This window comes from Aegilops tauschii, chromosome 7, assembly GCF_002575655.3.
Source record: "Aegilops tauschii subsp. strangulata cultivar AL8/78 chromosome 7, Aet v6.0, whole genome shotgun sequence".
In the NCBI taxonomy this organism is placed as follows: domain Eukaryota; kingdom Viridiplantae; phylum Streptophyta; class Magnoliopsida; order Poales; family Poaceae; genus Aegilops; species Aegilops tauschii.
The window spans coordinates 31,273,760-31,296,087 of NC_053041.3; the positions used below are offsets into that span (position 1 = coordinate 31,273,760).

Below are 22,328 nucleotides of genomic sequence, written 5' to 3' on the forward strand. Positions count from 1 at the left end.
ACAGAGATATGCGACAAGAGATGATCATCACAAGATTTTGTTAATCTGACCAACAAATTTGCGTGGCAATCACAATATGGTAAGGTGCATAAAAAGTAAAAAAAAACTAAACTAACAACTTAGTATGAAGCCATCAAAGGAACAAAAGAAGTCGTCGCCGCCCCCGACCCCCCCCCCCCCCCTACTTCCCCGCCGCCGCCGGAGGAGCCCAGCGAGCAAAGCTCGCCCGGCGGACGGCGGGCTCTCCTCTTTCCGTCGCGTGGGGGCCTTTGGCCCACGCGCGGTGGTGCCCCTGGGCGCAAGGCGTGGAGGCAGAGATGGGAACGCTAGGTCGAGGGCCCCAGGGGTTCTGGTGGCGGCTGTGCCATCAGGGGTTCTCGTGGCGGCTGTGCCATCACAGTTGCTAGGCAGCGTGGGGTCCGGCCATGGTGGCTGGTGGCGGCTATGCCATCACGGTTGCAAGAGCAGCGTGGGGTCCGGCCATGCTGGCTTGTGGCGGTGGATCTGGGGTTCTCTGTTGAGATCTGTTCCCACCGATGACTGTCCTAGGGGTCTTCTAGCGCCAGGACGGTGTCCTGCTTGATGCCGGCCCTCATTGATCTGGCTGTTGATGACTTCCGGAAGGCTCCGTCGGAGATCTCCATTGGGTGCTTGATGCCAGTAGATTACTGGATCAGATGGGATTCAGTCGCGTGCGCCCCTATTTCAGCATGTGTGGCTTCAGGAGGGCGTGATGCGAAGCTTTGTTGTCTGTTGACATCATGGGACATGTTGGTATTTTGATTTCCAGGTGGTGGAGAATGTCATGGTGGCTGACGTCTGAGGTCTAGTAATGACGGGGTCGAGTCTTCGAGGCGATGAGGACTTTGCTTGACGATTCGTTACTCGTAGTAGCAGCATCGGCAAGTGGGGGCGGCAGCACAGGAGGAGTATAGTCTTAGCTTTGAGAGTGTAAACCCAAGGTCTAGCCTTAATTGGTTGTGACTGGCAGTGGCCTTGTTGAAGGCATTGTTTTGAGAGCGTGATTTTTTTTTTCAGTTTGAAAACTTAATATCTATGATCAGGCGACGATGGCGCTTTTGGACTCTTTCCTTCTTGGAGGCGTCGATTTTGGAGAATTTGGACATCGGGTGTTGTCTTGGTGGTGGTTCTTGCTGTAGTTACAAGGAATTGATCGCTGTAGCGGGATCTTTCGTTTTTCTTCTTCTTTTTTTGAAAATGAAGGCGTACCCCCGGCCTCTGCATCATAATGATGCATGCAACCATCTTATTAAAAGTCTATGAAGTAGCACAAAGTCATAACAGTATTATAGCTTGCTCGCAAGCGGAGCGAAACAAACAGAAAAAAAGAAAAGTACATGCTAAAAATCGCAACCGGTAAGGCAATATGAAGGACAAGCTCCCTAGACTCCTATCATGTTATGCGGCCGCCATCCGAACCGGTTGAATATAGCCCGTGCTACCATCTCCCACTGGTTGCACCCAGTAACCAAAGGCTCCCTGAAGTCCATAGGAGTGAGTAAGGACCACCTACGGATCCATGCGGTAGCTCTGAATATGATCTGCGAGAAAGTTAAAGTGTGTTGTCTATCAAAAATCATATCATTCCTACAGTTCCATATAGCCCACAGAAGCGTACATATTCCAATCCGAATACGAGCCGCAGTAGTATGCTCAACCCCAGCTAACCACGTTCCAAACAACGACTCAATATCAACTGGAGGATTAATGTTAAAGGCTATATGAATCATTCTTCAAAGCAATTTGGCGAGTTGGGATTCAAGAAATAGATGTTGTATTGTTTGATCATGATCACAAAAACAACAACGTGAACTACCTACCCATCACCTCTTCATTAAGTTGTCCTTGGTGAGTATTACTTGCTTGTGGACGAACCACATAATAACTTTAATATGCAAGGGGATCTTAACCTTCGAAATATGTAATGATCTTGAGATTGGGCTAGAATTAATCAAATTCATATAGAAGGATTTTACCGTAAATACCCAATTTCTAGCTAATTTCCAGTGCGTCGAATCTGGCTGGTCGGATAGTTGAACATCTATCAATCTCCGAACCAAGTGCATCCAGGCAGTCCATCGCTCACCAACTAACGCATGTCTGAACTGAATATTCAAGGGAATCGTTTGGAAAACGGTGCCTATGTAATTCTCCTTACGTTGCATAATGTTATAAAGGGTGGGATATTGTATGGCCAGTGGCATCTCTCCTAACCACGTATCCTCCCAAAATCTTATTGACATCCCATTGCCAACCAAGAATTTGACCCTACGAAAGAACAAGTCATTCATTCTCATAAGTCCCTTCCAGAATGGCGAGTCAGTTGGTCTCATGGTAACCTGGGCGAGCGTTTTGGACTGTAAATACTTATTGCGCAAAATCTGTGCCCACATGCCTCCGGCTCTATCTCTAACCTATAGAGCCATTTACTCATAAGGCATTTATTCTTGATTTCTAAGTTCTCAATACCGAGATCACCCTTGTCTTTTGGTCGGTAAAGGATATCCCATCGCGCGAGACGGTATTTCCTCTTGGCCTCATCTAACTGCCAGAAGAACCAAGATCTGAAGAAATCAAGTCATTTTTCTTCTTCTTCTTTTTGTTTTTTGGGTTGTGTGCATCCGTAATGTCTTTAGGACATCTCGTTGTTCCAGAGGATGGGCATAATTGGTATCTCCGCGATATTAATGTATTCCCTTTGTAAAAACAACACATCTTACTTTCACAGGACCCATCAACTTCAAGAACAACATAGGCCAATTGATGATTATAAAAGAATAATACAGAAATGAAGAACCGACACAAGGAATGCATACATTACAAAGGAAACTATTCAACATCTTTGTCCATGAGCGTTGTCATCTTCCAAGATTTTCCATTTTCACTAATTTACACCAATGGGAAACTCTTCCAGAAAAAGGCTTCCAAGATTATATACATCACTAACCAAATTATCACCCCATAATGAATATGTTTTTGAATTTGCCAGGCTCTGCTTGCAAAGGAAATCACGATTAATTTGGGAGCTGGAACCTCCCTGTAGGTTTCCTCTTTTGCCATGTCCGGACAAAGATTATGATTACAATAAGAAAACCTAACTTTTACGGAAAAATATGGTAATAATGAGCTCAGTACTTCAAAAGAGGGTATTTTTAAAATAATTGCTTCATAAAAGTGTGTGAGTAACAAAACCATGTGTAGCTTCATTCACTCTATGATGAGTTAAAACAAATATGATGTACATGTGATCGGCGTGTGAACAACTGAAGATTATGCATAGCTAGCCAACACGAGAAAAAAAAAGTTTCTCCTCATGAGCTACACATGTTCATCAACATCATGCTTATCATGCTGCCAATGTAACCAATGTTTTGAACATTGCCCACCATGTTTTTATATATCTCTAGATCATGTGCATCTTTCCTGCTGTGATTCCTTCCATTGGTCATCAGGTTTTGAGTGTACACTCTGATGTTTTGACCTGTTTTCTTGCTGATGGTTTAAGATTTTAGATGAAACTGAAAGAGAATGTGGACAAGTGTTTTTCTCATAGTGAGTGTATGTATGCCGACTGAGAAATCAGGAAATTTCAATAGGAAAATGCTCTGTTGCAAATGTAGCATATATAGGTCCCATTAGAGGCACTCCAGTTCTGCATCGACGGCCACCACATCCTTGGTAAACCGCGAGAGGCATTTCAGCGAGATTGACAAAGGCAGGACATGGCCTCTGAGCTCACGGCCGACGGTGTCATCGCCAAAACCACTCTGTGACCAAGTTGCGGTGACAGCCGAAATTGTGGTATGGTAGAAACCAAGAAACTGATCTATAACCGTGCCAGCTACAACTAAAAGACCTGCAGTAATGTTTCTGTGGTTGTAGCCAAAGCCATAAGGCTGGCTAGCTGTTATGACTAAATATAGAGAATAATACTACCTCCATAACTAAATATAAGGCGTTTTTTGCAATTCAAAATGAATTGCAAAATTGTCTTGCATTTAATTAGAGATGGTCTATTAATATGAAGGTCATACTCCCTCCGTTCCACAATGTAGCGCATATAGATTTTTCTAAAAGTCAAACTTCATAAACTTTGACCAAGTTTGTCGAGAAAATTATATACATCTAGAATATCAAATACATGTGCTTAGATATATCACAAGACATACTTTCATTATATACATTTGGTATTGTAGATATAAATAGTTTTCTCTATAAACTTGGTGAAAGTTTATAAAGTTTGACTTTGTAAAAAATATATATGCGTTACATTATGGAACGGAGGGAGTACTAAACAAATAAAGGTTCCGTGAGAACATAATGTCAAGAGTCATACAATACAATAAGGATGCACAAAACATACTAATTAAAAGAAAATGAAAGGAAAATCAGCCATTACTGGCTAGATCATGTTTTGACTACTCTATATGCCATGAATGATTAAATTTAGACGTAGCCTACTTGACCTTTTCTCTGGCTATTCTGCACAAAGAGGAAAAAGTTCAGAGTAGCAAAGGATTCATTCGTCACAGCTCATAGTATATAAGGACATTACAGTCAGAGTAGATGAATTAAATGTGGATTCCAACAAGCGAAACATGTATAGTTCATTCAGTTGACCACAGTGCAACTGAAAAAAGCAGAGCATTTCAAACAGCCCAAGAACTCCAACGGCATGCAGAAGCAGCCCTCGAACAGAATTGAATGTCAGGCTAACATTTCAGTATACATCCTGGTGTCATAGGTTTTGCAGAAGAAACCAACGAAAATAATCTGAAGACGCCCCTTATTGAGATGAAACAGCGGGATGCAAATCAACTAATCAATCAACACATATGGAATCGACCAGCTTGTCTGTTTCCTTGCTGAGTTCCACGTTTTCAATCTTCAGACGGTGTGCATCCCAGGGAACTTCTTCCCAGCCTCCGCGTACGTCCGTACCAGCGGTTCGAACACCACCGTCCTCAGATCTTTCTGCAGCTTCTTCAGCACATCGATGAATTTCTTGGCGCCGTCAACGTCTTTCTTCTTCTCAACGTAACCCATCAGGGTCTTCGTCACATCATGTGGTGGCACCCAAATTCTGCCGCTGTTGTGTCCCTTCTGGATTGCACGGTCGGCGCACCAATGGGCATTCTTGAGATCCCCTATCTTGAAATAGTGCTCCATGAAAATCTCCCAGTCTTCGCATTAGGCCTTCCTCCGCACATCTTGGCACAATTCTTGAGATCCACCTCCTTGTTTTTTTTTCTTTTTGAACGGAGGCTTAAGAAGAGCCCGACTTCGAATTAACAAAGCCATCAACAGGCCAAGTATTACATTACATTGAACAATAACTTACGACAAGCAAGAAAATAAAAACCACGGATACACAATGCTTACAGACAGCTCACAGGCCATGACAAGACAAGAACTCCAAAGACAGAAGTGGAACACTACTTTTTTTTTTGAATTTTCAACGGGGGGGAGGGAAGGCCCCTCCACCACCTGCATATATTACCCAAAAAATGGACCAAAGCCCAGAGTGATCAGATATACAAAGAGAGAGAGGGGGGGGGGGGCTGAACTACTCAAACCCTAAGAACAGATAGCCAGACATCAATATGAGCACGGTCGCCAGGGGCCAGCCTCGCGCACCAGAGCACGGCGTCGTCTCGGCAGGCTTTGAAGGTGGCCGCAAGGGACTGCAGGTCATTGCGGAAGACAATAGCATTCCGTTGCTTCCAAAGCCTCCAGCAACAGAGGAGGATGAAGGCAGCAGGCGACGCCATCCCCACCGCAGGGGACGCGTCCAGGCGGTGGATGGACTCCACCGTTCTTCCTTCCGTCGACACGCCGAGGCATTGCCAGAACTAAACCGCAAAAGGGCAGCCGAAGATGAGGTGGTTCGCAGTCAGTGGAACACTACTTGCATCGTCATGGCCATCCTCCACCAACGCAACATCGCCAATGAAACCTAGCTAGACTAGGCCGAAGCTGAACAATACTTGGAAGAGGAACCTGGCCATTCCAATTAGGCACAACTTTGCTACAATCATCCGTTTCCGTCATCGAATAGGACCCCTGCCTCTCGTCCTGGCTCGAAGGACGCCGCACCGTCGGCAGACTGAAGTTCACCCTAGAACCCCGATGAGCGAGCAAGATCCTGGGAGAGGCCAATTGGACCGCCCAAAGCACAAATCAATATCCGCACTAGATCAAGCACTCGGCCAATGGTACCGTCATGAAGTAGAAGCAAACCGCCTAGAGAAGTCCAATAAACAGAACAGTCACAACGAAGGAAGAACGACAAGTACACCGTGGAAAGAAGCAGACTTGCACCACAATAGCCAAAGAGGGGAGCCCTTTCCACTCTCGCCTAGGCTCGGAAGATGATGACCCTACGGCGTAAAGGGTAGCAATAGATTGAAGACATCAAGTTCCATAGCCCACCGGCTCCACCACATTTGGTTCACGGGAAGTGCCTCCCGAAAGGGGAACGGCGCTGAAGCGTCGCCGTCGCCCAAAATAGAAACATGATTTTCACCCAATCGGGAGGAGGTAGGGTGGGGAATGGGACCTCGACAATGCCTTCATCAAGGGAAGTGGCGCCCGCAGCACCGCTATCGTCGTGGCCACCGTCAACAGCCAAGTATTTCCCCCAGACCCAAGCTCCCAACACATCCTCCAACCACCATCCGACACTAGCGAGCCAAGGCACCACTATGACCAAAACTGTTGAGGAGGGCAAGAAAAAGTGACCAGCAGCTGGATTACTCTGAAAAGAAGTCAGCCCGACAGGGCTCCAGAACGACGCAGACTCCAACCCCCGGCTCCACAATGTAGTCGTTGGAGGTGCACCGAAGCACCCGGAGCAGAGCGCTGTCATCATCCTTTGGAGCCACTCCTCCAGGAACCAAAGGGGAAAGGGCCATGCTTACCCACCTTCCGACCGAAGGCGAGCCACGAATGTGCAGCAGGCCTCCCCCGCTGCCACATCTGTGCACCTCCAGCGACTACATCGCAGCCACCCGCCAGCGACCAGCCATTCCACGGCGAACCAGGCGCTGCTCAAATTCGCGCGGGCCAACGGAGCGCCCACGGATCAGATCCGGCTCATAGGAGCCCGCACACGGCCAAAGGCCGGCCCCGTGGTCAGATCCATGGGTCTCCGGCTACAAGCAGTCTGAGCGAATGCTGGGTTCCCTCCACCAAGCTCACAGGACAACATCCGCCGGAGACCACCGCCGCAAGACATGCACGAGGTCAGGGAAGGCTGGCGGCGAGGGGAACGGTGTCATGGGAACTACTTGCTCAGTCCAACAAGTGAAGCCCAAGGCCAGCCCAGGAGACCCAAGCGTGTCACAAGGCCCAATAAACAAGTCATCTGCGTAGCCCGATCGAGTATTTGAGTGCGTCTCACTGGAGTAGATGGGCATTGAAGAACTGAAGACTGAACCGGCCACCGTTGGGCGTTTCCCCTCTCCCACCCCCTGGCTCTCACCACCCCCTGACATTTGTTTCTGTACTCCATCACACTCCTTGGGTTGTTTGAAATGCTCTGCAGTTGTACTACCGTCCACTGAATGAACTCTAATATTTCGCTTGTTCGAATTATGTATTTTGACTGCATTCATGGATGATGTCAAATTGATACTATAAACATTGTAGATATGGATAACTCTGTCATAATATTCTGATCATAATTTTGGGCAAGGAAAAAGTATCACTCACGCTCTATAATCACTCCGAACAAGGAGAAAATGAATTAGGTATGTCCGCTCCACACATATTGTATCTCAAAGCACACACTGAGTGCTTCTTAATGGACATACTTTAACAGGTAAACTGCACTTCTCTGTAGGCACGCGCCATGGACAAGCCGAACACTTCTCCATGGGACAGAACCTGGATTTTCAGTGGAACATTTCATATTGAATTTTCCTACTTGGTGGTGGGTCCACGACCACCCGACCATCATCAGGACAGTTGAGAAGGTAGGTTTAGGGTTTTGCGTGGGTGGCTAACATCCAGCCTCACGTCTCTTTATATAGATGATCATAATACAATTACATACGTATACAAATACGTGTACATGTACAATATGCTAGACCCTATTTTACATGCCCCCTCAAACTGAACTACATACAAGATTCAGATTGGTTCTAAAGCAGTCTAGCATCTATCGAGTAGCGGGTTTAGTAAATACATCCGCTAGCTGATCATCAGTTGAGATAAACCTGACTTCTAGTTTACCAACAGCTACTTGTTCCCTCACGAAATGGAAATCAATCTCAATGTGTTTGGTCCGAGCATGAAACACTGGATTCGCAGTCAGGTAAGTTGCCCCTAAATTATCACACCACAATATGGGTGTGCGCTGCCGTGTGACTCCAAGTTCTGTGAGAACTGTGTCTATCCAAATGGCTTCAGCCGCGCCATTGGCCAATGCCTTGTACTCTGCCTCGGTGCTAGACCTCGAGACCGTAGGCTGCTTCTTGGAACTCCAAGATATAAGATTGGGTCCAACAAATATAGCAAAGCCACCAGTAGAACGCATGTCATCAACACAGCCTGCCCAGTCTGCATCGGTGAATATACTGACTCCAGTAAATCTGGACTTACGAATCCGTAGTCCCGTGTCTAGCTTATCTTTGACATACCTCAGAGTACGCTTAACTGCTTCCCAATGAACCTCCGTAGGCTGAGACAGGAACTGGCACACTTTGTTCACGGCAAAGGAGATATCTGGACGAGTGAGTGTCAGATACTGAAGTGCTCCAACTACACTGCGATACCTGAAAGAGTCGTCAGTACTCAGCAATGCACCACTGTGACGCGAAAGGCTCTCGGATGTAGCAAGTGGAGTGGAAGTGGACTTGCAGTTCTCCATGTTGACGCGATGAAGGAGATCAAGTGCATACTTCTTCTGCGTCAATGTCATGCCCCCTGAATGAAAGGACGCTTCCAAACCAAGGAAGTACTCCAACCGGCCCAAGTCCTTGATTGGAAAACTCGCAGACAAGGACTGCACAAGGCGATCCACCGCAGTAGGTGTAGAACCAGCAATCACAATATCATCAACATACACCAGCATGTATATCTGAATAGCACCATGTGAAAAGATGAACAGAGATGCATTTGCCTTGGAGGGAACAAAACCAAGCTGTGAGAGCCGCTGACTCAACCGAGCATACCAGGCATGCGGCGACTGCTTGAGCCCGTAGATGGACCTCTGGAGTTTGCAGACATGTGAGGGATAACGAGCATCCTCAAAACCAGGGGGGCTGCTGCATGTAGACATCTTCGGCCAGAAAACCATGGAGAAAGGCATTACTCACATCAATCTGTCCAAGACTCCATCCGCGGGATATAGCGAGAGAGAGGACCAGACGAACCGTGGCGGGCTTCACCACGGGGCTGAAAGTATCTCCATAGTCGATCCCTTGCTGTTGAGTAAAACCACGAGCAACAAGGCGAGCTTTGTGCTTGTCAACAGAGCCATCCCGACGATGCTTGGTCTTAAAGATCCATTTGCAGCTCACAACATTAACACCAGGAGGCCGAGGCACCAACACCCATGTGTTTGTGTGACAAAGGGCAGATAATTCCGCAGACATGGCGGCACGCCAAGCCGGTTCACCAAGAGCATCACGATGAGAAGTGGGTGCGGCAAAGAATGCATGCCGACGAGTGTCGTACCGCACCGTGCCATCCGTGTATGTCTTGGCCTTACGCGTATGATCACAGTGACGAGTGACCATAGTGTGCCCGGGAGCTGCATCGTCGGTAGATGGTGGCAGCGACGACGGGGACCCGACCAGTGGTGTCGCGGCTGAACCATTTTCAGCAGCAGGCGACACGGGCCGGGGAGACGCGTCAGGCTGGGCCGAACCAGACGACGAGGGGAAGCCAGGCGGGGACCGCAGCCCAGAGGATGCGGCTGGCGACCCGGCGACGCCCGATGCAGGCGAGGAGTGCTGGGCCGACCCCGGCGAGACGGGAGACGCAACGGGCGACCTAGTCGGGCCCGCGGTCGTGTCAACGGGCGAGGCCGACGGGTCCACAGCTGCGCCAGCGGGCGAGGCCGACGAGGCAGCCTCGGGAGACGCAGCGGGCGACCCAGTCGGGCCATGCACGTCGATCACGCCGGCGGATGCAGGTGCGGCGACGGTTTCCTGGGAAGAAATTAGAGCAGCATCTGCAGAAAACAGGTCAGGTGAAAAATATGACAGGTCGTATTTCTGCACATGGACATCCGAAACCGGTTCATTGGATGGAAAAGTGAGGGCGTGCTCAATAGAAGCAATATCAACCGAGACACCCGGGCTGGAGTAAGGGAAAACTGACTCGTCGAAAACAACATCACGAGAAATGTAGATCCTACCCGAGGTGCGATCAAGACACTTATAGCCCTTATGCAGAGGACTATAACCAAGGAAAACACACATCTTGGAGCGGAACTCCAACTTGTGAGCATTATACTTGCGGAGACTAGGCCAGCAAGCACACCCAAAAATCCTAAGGGAGGAATAGTTGGGCTGAACATGAAATAGACGGAACAGGGGCGTGTCCTTGTTGAGAACCGGAGTGGGCATACGGTTGACGAGATAACATGCCGTAAGAAAGGCCTCATCCCAAAATCGGAGTGGGAGGGACGAATGCGCCATTAAGGCGAGGCCGGTCTCGACCAAGTGACGGTGTTTGCGCTCGGCAATACCGTTCTCCTGAGACGTATGTGGACACGACACACGGTGGGAGATGCCTGTGCGTTGAAAGTAGCGATGAAGCTTGTGGTATTCATCACCCCAGTCGGACTGAACGGCCTTGATTTTGCAATCCAAAAGGCATTCGACATGAGCATGAAAGTTATAAAAGACTTGCTCAACATTAGACTTATGTTTAAGCAAATAAATCCAAGTGAAGCGCGTGTAGTCATCAACAAAACTAACATAATACTTGTACCCCCGAAGACGCAATAGCGGAACCCCAAACATCTGAATGAATTAATTCAAGAGGTACAGTAGTGACATGATAAGACATAGAATACGGTAGTTGATGACTCTTAGCACGCTGACATGCATCACACAGTAATGGTGAATTATTTGAACGAGAACAAGGAAGGTCATGGCTCCGAACAATGGAGGTGACCACATTATTGGTAGGATGACCTAGACGTTGATGCCATTGCGACGACAAACGCGAACACTGGATGAAGCATGGCAAGATGACGAGCACGACGCACGAGGAAAAGGAATCGGGTAGCCCCCCCCCCCCCCCCCCCCCGACTGCTACCTTGATGAAGGACGCGCCTAGTTGCTTTGTCCTTAACAAAGAAAAGACGACGGTGAAACTCAACAAACACGTCATTATCACAAACAAGACAGTAGACAGAAAGGAGATGATCTTTGATGTGTGGAACATGAATGATGTTGCGCAGTTTAAGAGATGAACCGGGTAAACGGGAATGACCAATGTGTGAAATAGACAAACCTGCACCATTGGCCACCTGAACCTGGTCCTTGCCACCATAGTGCTCGTGAACCTGGAGGCGTTCCAGATCACTCGTCAGGTGATCCGTAGCCCCGGTATCCAGTACCCAAGGATAGTCGACGGTGTTGGTGGAGGCCGAGTTGGCGGAGCGAGTGTTGTGGTCCTGGTCATAGCGCTTGTGACACTCATCGGCCTTATGCCCCCAGTTTTTGCAAATTTGACACCGGGGGCGCCACCGATTGTTGCGACGGCCACCACCTCCGTTGTTGCCGCCGTTACCCCCACCACTTTGCCGACCATTGCCAGCATAGGAGGGGTTGCGGTCGCGGCCACCGTTGGGGCCGCCGTTGCCGCCTTGGCGGCCGTGCCCGGGCTGGCCGTTGCCGTCGGCCGAGCGACCCCCACCCTGGGAGGGGTAGGGCTCCGATTAGGGAGCACGCCCGCCCTGGCCGTAGGGGCCCGAGCGAGTCACGGCGTTGGCGGAGGGAGTCCACCCCTCCGACGCACTCTGCTGAGCCTGCAACGCTTCGAACGACAAGACGAGCGAGTAGAAGCTGGAGTAGGGCATTGGTGCATTACTCGCACCCAGGGAGGCGGCGATGGAGTTGTAGGCGGAGCCGAGTCCGGTGAGGATGTGATCAATGAGTTCGTCATCACGAATCGGAGAGTCGGCGGCAGCCATGGTGTTGGCGAGGGCCTTCATCTTGTGCATGTACTCAGCCGCAGACATCTCCTCCTTCCGCAACGTCTGGAGTTGACGCCGGATGTGACGGACGTTGGCACGACTCTGCGCGCCGTACATGGCACCGACGGCCGTCCATACCGCCTGCCCCGTCTCGCAGCTGATGAGCTGACAGGCGACGTCCTCCTCCATGGAGGTAAGAAGGAGGCCCTTGACCTTCTGATCCTGAGTCCACCAATGATGATACGCCGGATTAGCGGCGGTCGTCGCGGCGTCGCCAGTCCCGACGGCGATGGTCTTGTCGGGTGCCGCCGTGGTGCCGTCCAGGTAGCCATGGAGGTTGGCGCCGGCTAAGACGGTGCCGGCGATGCCACCCCACAACATGAAGTTGTGGCGGCCAAGGCGAACGGCGAGGGCGGCGGGAACTGTGGCAGCCGCTGGCGAGGTGATGGTGCCGACGCTGTTGGAGAGCGAAAGGGCGGCGGACGACATCACGGCGGCGCGGAGGAGGACAGCGCGCGGCGGCGGAGAAGAAACTCGCGGCGGCGGCGGCGCGGAAGGGCGGCGCGCGGCGGCGGCGGCGGATGGATCGGGCGACGCGTAGTGTTCGCGCGGCGGCCGTGTGGCTAGCTAGCAAGCAGCTTGATGGATCCTGCGTATGTGCGTGGCTAGCTAGCAAGCTTGATGGATCCTGTGCGTATGTGCCTAGCTAGCTAGCAAGCGGCGGCGGCTACGCGGAAGCTAGCTAGCAAGCGGCGACGGCGACGCGGAAGATGGGATCGGGCGGCGGCGCGAGGGACGTGCGGCCGCGGCCCGACCTGGCTGATACCAAATTGAAAAGGTAGGTTTAGGGTTTTGCGTGGGTGGCTAACATCCAGCCTCACGTCTTTTTATATAGATGATCATAATACAATTACACGTGTACATGTACAATATGCTAGACCCTATTTTACAAAGACCATTGTCAAAATTCGCTTTCAGTTCTTGCTAAAGTCTCAACTCATCATCAAGAAAACACATCAGAAGATCAGTAATAGTGTATACTCATAACCCGATGACAACCCGAAGGAACCCAACTGAAAAGATGCATATGGTTAGGAGATATATAAATAGGCAGAATGGGAATGATCATAAGGCTGGTTACAGCAGCATGGTAAGGGTGATGCTGATGCCGCTGAAAGGTGTGCAGGTCATGAGGAGAATAGTGTTTCTCATGTTGGCTAGCTGAGCCATGCATAATCTTTAGTTGTTCACATACCTCAGCTCATTTTTTTGTGGAAGTCAAAGTTGCATCTTCTTTTGCTCTTGCCATGCTCGCTTACTCAAACTATTTTTCTAGCAAATTTTTTGAAGTCTTATCTTTTAAGTACTTAGCTGATTCTGACCATATTCTGTAAAAATTAGGCTTGCTTATTTTAACCATAACTTCTCCCAGGAGATGGTGAAAGAGGAAACCTACAGGGAAGTTGCAGCTCTCAAATTAACTGTGGGTTGCTTTATAAGCGCAAGCCTGACGAATTCGAAAATATATTTGTTCTGGGGGTGATAGTTTGGCTAAGGAGGTATATATGAACTTGCAATCCCCTTTCATGTAGAAAACTTATTATGTGGTGAGAATTGCTGATATGGCAACACAACTTATCGAACAAATAGTAGAAAAGGAAACCACCAGATGTCAAGAAAGTGAATGGAAACTTAAACCAGGTCATCCGTAGATCCTCTCCCTAGGTAGATGGGACCATTACAAGTAAAGAATTTAGGAATCGTAATTTGGAACATTAATTCCTGGTTAACTAACTGAATTATCATTTCATAGTTTGTAAAATGAAAAATCAAGGAAACAGTATCACTCTGTGTAATAGGAAGTGCGAGCTTTATTCGATCAAAACGTGCATTCAAATCACTACAATTATGGCTTGGTTCTGCACACTTTAACCATCAAGATTTCTAAACGTCATGCTTGATGCCTGCTCAAATCTGTAGCAGTGCATTTTTCTGTTGAGATGTTGTAGAGTGTGCAGTACGCGCAAGTAATCCGAATCACTATTCACATATATTTTTGGTTTCTTCTAGCATCTCACCTCATTAGGAAGACACACAATCAAATCGTCTATTTCAGCATCTCATAACCCAATGACCAACTAAGGAGAACAAACACTAATGGTGTAAATGGTCCAGAATTATATCTATATCTATACTACTATTAAAAAACCAAACATGACTTTCCCTACGTCCACACCAGAAAGTGCACACGGGATAACCCCACACGTCCGATCAGACCCACTTGGTACCATCCAACTGTCCACGTTAGATCAACCATACTACAATCAGATCGACGGTTCACAAAAATGTTCTGCCGGCAGACTCCCCCGTTCAGGATGCTACACAGCCCCACGATGACACCTCCTGGGAATTAAACAGCACGTCCACGATCTACGCCGCCACCACGCCACGAACCGCCGCGATCAGCGCTGGTGTCTGCGACGTCCTCGACCCGGTGGACATCCTCAACCCGCCTTGGTGCCTACCTCTCCTCGCCCCGCCGCCGTCGCCATGCCGCCCTAGCCCCTGGTGGCCGCGATGTCCACCACCCTGGTGCACGTCCTTCGTCGACCCGCCTTGCTGCCCTACCTCTCCTCGCCCCGCCGTCGTCGCCACACCACCGTCGCCCCTGGTGGCCGCAACGTCCTCCACCCGGTGGACCTCCTCGACCCGGCGTGCTGCCCTACCTCCGGTGTCATCACCCCGTGTGGCCCGCAGCATCTGAGGACATATGACTACTTTCTGACCTGCCAGCGCACAGGTTAGATCATTTGAATTAGCAAATATAGATGATCAAGCAAAAGATAAAAGGAAATTGCTCTTTTAATCTGACAATCTGTAATTTGTACTGTGAAATTTGATACTTACAGTACCTCATGATCTGCATGACAAACTGAGTTGACAATATGGCATCCTCTGAGCATAGTGGGGCACTTACTCCCTTTCAGGACCTGACGAACAACGGGAATTCAGGTAAATACATATATCACGTACTCTTACCTACTTCAATCTTGTAAATCCAGAATATGTCATTGCCTTGCTATTCAAAAAACAGATCCAAAAGAACTAAAGAGACAGAGGGAAAGGGAGAGGTAAACATGGATGAAATACTAAAAAAATAATACAGGAGGCAAGGGATCTAAGAAAGCTACGTCTGCTATTCTAAATGGAACCAACACTCCATCTAAGCCACCCATGGCCATGTCGCTTGGTCACTCCATTTTCTATGTTCTTTATCATACATTTCATGAATCACAAGTAAAGTCGTGTTAATTAAGTGTTCTTTTGGACAGGTTTTGCCACTGTGTACAGGCCAAGTGCGCAGTCTGCTGTCACCCAGCAACGACACACCCCAGCTGCGGAAGGTCATGTGTTCTCTTGTCAAACATAATACCTTAGTTCGTGTGTCAACAACTGACATTGTACATATTTCTATGAATTACAGCGAGAACGACCGATTCGTCCACATAGGAGTACAACTAAAATAATCATTTTCTTCAGATATTCATTCCAATAAACATGGACGACGTTCACTGGTGCCTATGTGTTATAAATGCCAAAAAACTATTGTGCTAAGTGCTCGACTCGCTAGGCCCATCAATGAACCGCAAGGACCTCACTAATCGGTTAGTAGTTAGTCCTACTGCCCCATCTTTTCATAAGTAGCTTTTTTTTCTTATTTCTCGCTTGTGATGCTTATACTTTTTCCGTTTGTTGGTACAACAACTAGAAGGACTGGATGATTTATTCAAATATGCATCCGAGCACATGGAATTAAATCTGATAAGTGGACTGATATAAATGTTACAACATGATAAAGAAAAGAATATATTAAGAGCAGTCTTCAGACGGATGGGTACGCCTCCTAATATAACTCAGAGCTTTTACCTTATTGGATGCCAATGCAATTGACACAGCATCTCTCATGAGATCTGGCCTATAATGGAGATCAAGGCGATACATTTCATTGGGCTGCATAAAGTAGTATAGAAAATGTGTTACAATTTCTGGATTTGAACAACGAATATGTTACTACACACATGGAAAGAATCAGATAGATAGCATACCTGAATGTGTTTCACTAACAATCTTCCACTACTCTATATATCATCCATGCCAACATAGAGAAAGAGAAACATCCCACAAATGAATGACAATGTGGCGAAGGCGCCTGTTGTGCATACAATGGCATAAGCATCAGCAAAGTTTAGATGTCAAATGATGGTGTCACATGTATTTATGATACAAATAGTGTAGATACCAACTTGGTTGTGACCATGGAACTCTCTGTTACTTAGTGCCAGTAATAATGCGACATTACAACATGAGAATACCACACTAATCAAGCATCAGCCACAAAAAGCAACAACTCAACATCAATTATAGGTAGCTAATAGTGACAAATTAAGCCACCCAGAATTCAAATCCACAAATCAATCAGCTTTGTCACAGCATGGTTGCCTCAAAAATGTCACCTGACTAAATCCCCACTGATAACCATAGGTGCATTAACAACATCTAAATGAACAGCATGCCTTCAGCAACCGAGCATGTACGCGAGCTGCCAAGTCCTTCCCGGAGCAACTGTGCGAGCCAAGCACGGGGGGCGATGATTACAGCGGGCACGTCAACGCACTGGATCTCCGTCCAATTCGAGATGCCTCCTCCCGCATCGTGTCCAGCAGCTCGCATCTCGATCTGCTCTGGGGCAGTAGGATGGCGGCAGCAGAGTCGATCTAGGGAAGATTGGCGGGGTTGGCGGCGAGGCAAGGCCGCGGTGGTGACAGGAGCCGGCGGGGCGAGGCCATCGTGGGGATAAGGGACGGCGGGGCGAGGCCGTCGTGGGGATAGGACGAGAAGGGGCGAGGCCGTGGTGGTGGTGTGGGTTGGGGGGAGGGGGAAGGGGTGGCGCCGGGCGACGTCGTGGCGGGAGAGGCGGCGGCGTGCTACAAAGCAGGCGGCGGCTGGCGGAGAAAGCAAAGTGGTGGGTGCCTGTGTCTCTTACGGTCTCACCGCACACACATCACTGGAGAAAGCAAGTGCTAGGTGTTTTAGATCGGGATACATCCATTTTGCAAAAGAAAAAAAAATGGGGATACATCCTGTTGTGAGAAAGGGACTGATGGGAATCAACCGCTGCCCGTTCTTTTATTTTACTTTTCACCCGCTGCTCCTTATTAGTGTTCCTCTGGTTGCCTATTTTTTCTTTTGCAATTCGACCTCTGGTTGCTTTTGTGTGGCCTAATTACGTCACCCACATTAAACATATCATCGACCAAATGGATTATTGGGCGTGTCTATTTTGTTTTATTTTTCATATGGGTTCCTCTCAAAAGAATTATGCGTTCAAGTACAACGCACGAGTGAAATCTAAATAAAATTTTATATGTACCCATTTGGTGAAGTAATAATTATATGGGTTCCTCTCAAATAAATTATGCGTTCACAAATTCATTTTTTATTGATAGCCCTTTTGTTCATTTGATTTATATAAAATAATAAGCGCTCACAAATTCAATTATTTTATCCATAGCCCTTCTGTTCATTGGATTTATATTAGCAGCAAACGTTATTCAATTCTTTTTTAATCGAGCGTCTCCGGTATGACTCTGTGGTTCAGTCATCATCATGTTATAATACTAATATTTTTTTAATATTCTTGTTATTAAGCATTTAAAAGATTCTTTATCATCGAGGTCATCTTGTGGTCTCTGGATGTTAAATTACATGGAGTACTTCACTGGAGATCGTTTGTCTGACACTCCCGAACAGGTATATTTTGCATCGTATCATGATACTAATTATTTTTTGTTGTATCATTATTTGAAAACTAAGTCTTATTATTACCACTTCACTTTAGGTTCATATGGCAGATTAGGAACAAAATTAGCTGTGATTTTAGTTGACTCGGAATTCAATGATGACGATATAAGAAACCAAGACTTGGATGATGATGAAACCAACACGGATCCCACCGATTGTATGATTGTCGAAAGATCTCCTAACAAACCCAAAGCATCCAACTCCTGGTCACAAGTTGAGCTCACGATCATGTCGCAATCATTTATCCTTTCGCCGTTTGTCACTCCAACAAACGACGACTTAATAGATGAACTTTGCTTGATAATGTTGCTTAGTTGTTACTTTTATGTATTTTGTAATAATTAACAATTACAATATATTTATGTGATCATTAATTTTATGTGAAGACATGTGTATTGGTCGTGTGTTACATGCACGAGTTTTTACGTATTTTGATTTTGGAATTTTGGGATCACAACATTTCAACAATGGAAGTCTTTCACCAGTCAAGCAAGACCTATGACTTGATCTAAAATAAATTACTATATTGAAATCATTGGGCGCGACACGCATTTAAATGTTCAGGTAAAAACACAAGACATAGTTAATGTTTTTATTGTAGTTTATTAGGATACGTGCGTTGCACGTGCACGCTTACTAGTATATACTAGTCATCAACCCATGCATCTGCACGGGCTAGCACTTCCAATATTAAATTCTTCTCTGGTCCCTTTTACTCCGCATATAAGATTTGTTAGAAGTAAAACTTCATAAAGTTTTGACCAACTTTATTGAAAAAAATTCAAGATTCTTAATGCAAAATCAATATCATTAGATGCGCAACGAATTTAATTTTCAGGTTGTATAACTTTAGTATTGTAGATGTTGATATCTTTCATATAAATATGGTCAAAGATACGATCTTTGTATTCAGAGAAATATATACGGTCTAAATACGATCATTTGGAGTAGTAGTACAATTCCTTGTAGTAGAACATGGTACTGTAGCAAAAAAATAAATTGTTTTCTGCATTTTTAAAATATTTAAAGGAACATTTGTTATTTGTATTTTATTTTCTTATATTAACCAATAAATTCTTAAAGAAAATGTTGTATGATTGGCTGGGAACTGTGTGTGATAGATAATTCAGATTTCAAGATCTTCTTTGTACCCAAAAAAATCTTCGAAGAATTTGTTTTATGATCGATGTGCTTGAACATTTCCAGCAGTTTCTATCCCTACTACACATATGTATATGACATACATAATCATTTGTTTATATGAGATCGTTGTGTTGCATGGTACATGAAGATTACTGTAGAAATTTATGTGTATTAAAGATACTTTAATAGGTATATATTTTTTCTTATCAGGCCAAAATGGAAACATGCATAGACGTACTATATGCGGAAATAATAAGCATTAGCAATCTGCACATGTGAAGAAAGATGTGAATCCACATGTAATTCATCAATCGCAGGTATGCATGCATGTCAGTCAAAGTAGTTTATTTCTTGAGAGAATAGTATTCTGTGCGTTTATAATAATAGTCATCACCGAGCAGATTTAGCATATAGATTAAACTTGCACGACACCACTACAGTGCATCCAGCGACATCGGATGCAACCACCGCCTAAGAGTGTACATGGGGAGCTCATAGCCTCTCCATCCAATGTAATTTATCTTTGTCACGCAAGAAGTGCTCATCGACTTCCAATGCTGACAATTAATTAGCAAGGGTGATTGGCCTTCCCCTGCAAAACTGCATGCTCCCTTATTCGGGTGGTTTGTTAGGAGTAGGAAGCAAAGAAGTACAAATTTGGACTTGAGTTAAATTTGAAAAAATACTTACGGAGGTGCAAGATAGATCTAATTTTATTTATCACATGGACATCCTTTTCTTTTCAATAAAATGGGCAAAATTGATACAATAGTACTACACAGTATATATCGAAAACATGATGTGATGGGAATACCCGTTAGTGGTTATATTGATCGGCTGCCCCTATGCTATCTGGACAAACAGAACTCCGTCAATGAAAAGTAATTCATAATTTATGTGGCCCAATATGGCCAACCCAAGAAATCAAATCTATAGTCTCATAGTGTGATTCCACAAAAATAATTCTCTTCCTCAAAATAAAATAATGAAAATAACATATAAGTTAGTTCTAATCTAATTTCCTAGGTTTTCATCTCCTAGATTATATCAGTTAGTCTTGAGTTTGGCGCGATGCAAGTCTTTCCTTGCCGCGCGCAGCCGGTGTCATCTAGCCGTCAGTCTCGACCAGCTCCACATCCCTTGAAAAAAATAGGACACTGATCCACAAAACATGGGAGGTATTTTAAGCAAGCATCTAGAAAAATAAATTGTATGTATGATAAGGGCAAAACCCAGCCGGTGGTACGCTTTGTGAAGGGAGCTCCTCATCTCTTCCAGCACCTGGCTTTCGGACTCCTTTGTGGTTCGTCGATGGCCATGCAGGTGGGAGAGCGGACTCAGTAAGAAAAATCGCCACCGCCGGCCATAGGGAGGAGAGTAGGATCGAAACAGAGGAGGAGACTGCGGCCATACAGAGGATTCCACGCAGATTTTGATCGAGGGAATACTTGATTGACGGAGCCATGGATGCTTATTATTATTTCACGGGCAATCAGCTGGATATTGAATTTTTCTCCATTATATCGTTGGAGCTTTGCAACAGAGGAATTCCTTGTGAACGGGAGAAGGCTTTCCGTGTTTTACTAATGGACGTGAGGCTTTCGTTTTTTTTAATTGACGTGAGGCCTTTTTTTTGCGAGAATTACTTGAGGCTTTCCTTGTTTTTTCTTTTTAGACGTGAGGCTTTCCTTTTTTTGTTTGAGAAACGTTGGATGTGTCGCATGTGTTTTTTTTCTTATAGGACGGGATGATCAACGTTATGCAATTTTTCCATTAGTCCTGAATCACAAATTTTAGAATCTAACGGTTAATTGATTTTGTTTATGTAGATTAATGGAGGCTTATTTGTATTTCACGGGCAATCAACCGGACCGTGGAGTCTTTTCCTTTTTATCGTTGGATTTGTTTTGGTATTTTATTATCATTAGAATTTTTAGTGGACGCTTTCCTTCTTTATTTGTGGGAACAGATGATCGCTTTCCTTGTTTTCCTTACGTGAGGATTTTCTTGTTTGTCTGTTTTTTTTATTTCAATGGCAATCGGCCGGATCGTGGATTTTTTCAGAGGTAAATACACCCGCGGTCTTAGAACTTGCACTGCATGGTTACTTTGGTGCACAAAGTTGCAAAATACGCATTTGTGGTCACTGAACTTGCAAAACGGTGCAAATACAGTCACTCTCTTCGTATGCAACCGTATCCGGCGGCGCCAGCATGGCATGGGCCCGCTGTCAGCGACCATGGCCTTCCCGCGAGGCGTGTGCGCGGTCACTTTGCAAAAAAACCCTTGGATTTATTATTTTTTGTGCAAAAAAAAACCTGCTGACAGTGGGCCGTTCATAACAGTGGACAAGTCTCCCCCGTTCACAAGTCTCCCGTCGTTCACAAATCTCCCCCGTTTCCCAAATCGCTGCGATTCCCAAATTAGGAACCGTAGACAGGCGACGGCGGAGGCAGACGGCTGCGGTAGCAGTTAGGTGAGTCCTCGTCGGCGTCGTCGGGTTGAATAGTTGTCCGCCGGCGGGATCTGGTTCTTTTCACTGTGATCTTCAGCAACATGGAAGGCGCCGGCGGTAATGCATTTTGGATCAAAGAAAAGCGCTGAGGTAATGCATCTTTCTCCACTCTGAATCTTGCACGATTGCTTCCTCCGCTAGTCATAAAGATTTGGTTTTAGGTAGATGAGCTCCCGGAATGTGATTTTGGGCTGCTGAAATAGAAGTTTGATGCCCAGTTTAATGGGGTGGAGGAGAATGCTGAGAAGTGCGGCCATGTAATAAGTCCAGATCGTCGTGTGGCAAGAGAAGGGAATAGTAGAAGATTTTTGGGATGTCCATGCGAGGTAAAGGATGAATCTAGGTGTTGCAAGACATCTACTTTTTTAGTAAATTTGTCTGATTATTACATATGCACATGATTTCAGGGCTTGCTCACATGTGCAGTGGATTGATCCAGAATGGAAGGGAAGGGAAAAGACTGTAAGTTTTGATCTGGCTCGGAAGAACAAGGAGTTGGAGAATCAAGTTGAGGAGAGGGAAGCAGAGAAGCAGTCCATGAGGGCGAAGCACAAGGTGGAAAAGAAGATGCTAGCAAGGATTCACAGGGAGCAGGAAGAATTAGGATGATGTGAGCCAATATGTTGGCAG

General features: G+C 46.4%; 1 pseudogene; it reads right to left on the reverse strand.

Annotated features, from left to right (window-relative positions):
* Positions 1 to 3,811: 3,811 nt before the first annotated feature.
* LOC120968179 (large ribosomal subunit protein mL101 (rPPR4)-like) overlaps positions 3,812 to 22,328 on the reverse strand; it is a 31,284-nt pseudogene continuing 12,767 nt past the window's right edge.